Here is a 1,968-nt window from a genome sequence, read left to right as displayed (position 1 = left end):
CACTTAAATTCTAAAAATTAGCCCCGGCCGGCGTGGCTCAGTGGTTGAGCATCGACCTAGGAACCAGGAGGTCACGGTTCGATTCCCGGTCAGGGCACGTGCCCGGGTTGCGGGCTCCATCCCAGTAAGGGGCGTGCAGGAGGCAGCCGGTCCGTGATGCTTCTCTCTCATTGGTGTTCCTTTCTCTCTCTCTGAAAATCAATAAAAACGTATTTAAAATATTTTTAAAATAATAATAATAATAATAATAACCCTTGGAGGCTGGCATGCTTTGGAAATGACGTTGACATATCTCTTTGGGGTTTTCTTGGTGAATCCTCGCCCGGCGATATTTTTCCATTGATTTTTAGAGAGAGAGGGGAAGGGAAGGGGAGAGACGGAAACAAAAGAACCCTTCCAAGTGGAGTTGAGAAAAAGATCTAAACGGGAATGAAACACATAGCTTTACTTTGGGGGGTTTTGGTGATGTGTGTGTGTGTGTGTGTGTGCGCCCGCGTGCAGGCTAGATGGTTTTCTTCACAGTGCTACCTGTTTTTCTTTGTTTTTGATATTTTTTAAATTGACTTCAGAGAGGAGGGGAGAGGGAGAGAGAGGAACATCAGTGATGAGAGAGAATCATCGATCGACTGCCTCCTGCACGTCCCCTACTGGGGATCGAGCCCACAACCCAGTCATGTGCCCTTGAGCGGGAATGGAACCTGGGACCCTTCAATCCGCAGGCTGATACTCTATCCCAGGGGTCCTCAAACTTTTTAAACAGGGGGCCAGTTCACTGTCCCTCAGACCGTTGGAGGGCCGGACTATAGTTTAAAAAAAAACTATGAACAAATTCCTATGCACACTGCACGTATCTTATTTTGAAGTAAAAGAACAAAACGGGAACAAATACAATATTTGTATTTGCATGTGGCCCACGGGCCGTAGTTTGAGGACCCCTGCTCTATCCATTGAGCCAACCCGGCCAGGGCCACTGCTCCCTGCTTTGACCGGCACCCCACCCCCGCTTGTGTCTGTGTAGCACAGTTCACCCTGCCCCAGGCCAGGGATGTGTGAGCGCGTGGCCTGCCAGCTGCCCGGTGGCGCCCAGCTGGTGTGTGTGTATCTGTCCCGTGTTTTGGCCTCACTCTGTATCCCAGGAAGGAAGGCGTGTAAGGTTGTCAGGGCTGTGCCCTCGCCTGAGCCCTGGGCCAGCCTGCAGGGCAATCCATCCTGACAAACAGGCCATGACACATTCCTGTCCATCGGACACGGTCGGAGTGGACAGACCTGTTGGGCCGGCCGGGGAGGCTGCCTGGAAAGAGGAGGAGGGAGGAAACTGAGATCCTTCAGGCCCAGGCCCCTCGGGGAGCAGACTTCTGGGCATGGGGGGTGAGGGGTGCTCGGACAGACAGAGGGACGGACAGAGGGACGGACGGACATCCCCAGGGTGGCTCACGCCCCCCTCCTCTCTGTGAGGGGTCCTGGCGTCAGCAGCCCACCACTCGGAGCATGGTCCTCCCCTCCCCCGGACCCAGCATGGACCAGAGGAGGACAAGGAACATTCTAGAAGGTCTGCAAGTCCCAGTGTCCTTTTCTTATTCCTTTGGCTTGTTCAAATCTGTATTTAAAAAAAAAAAACTTATTGCCCTAGCTGGTGTGGCTCAGTGGATAGAGCATCGGCCTGTGGTCTGTAGGGGCCTGGGTTCTATTCGGGTCAAGGACACATGCCCGGGTTGTGGGCTCGATCCCCAGTTGGGGGCCTGCAGGAGGCGGCCGATCAATGGTTCTCTCTCATCAGTGATGTTTCTCTCTCTCTCTCCCTCTCCCTGTCTCTCTGAAATCAATAAGAATATATTTAGAATAATAATAATAACTTCGCCCTAGCTGGTTTGGCTCAGTGGATAGAACATCGGCCTGCGGACTGAAGGGTCCCGGGTTCGATTCCGGTCAAGGGCATGTACCTTGGTTGCGGGCACATCCCCAGTTGGG

Source organism: Myotis brandtii, unplaced genomic scaffold (genome assembly GCF_000412655.1).
Source record: "Myotis brandtii unplaced genomic scaffold, ASM41265v1 scaffold329, whole genome shotgun sequence".
Lineage (NCBI taxonomy): Eukaryota > Metazoa > Chordata > Mammalia > Chiroptera > Vespertilionidae > Myotis > Myotis brandtii.
Note: the sequence above shows the minus strand (reverse complement) of the source record.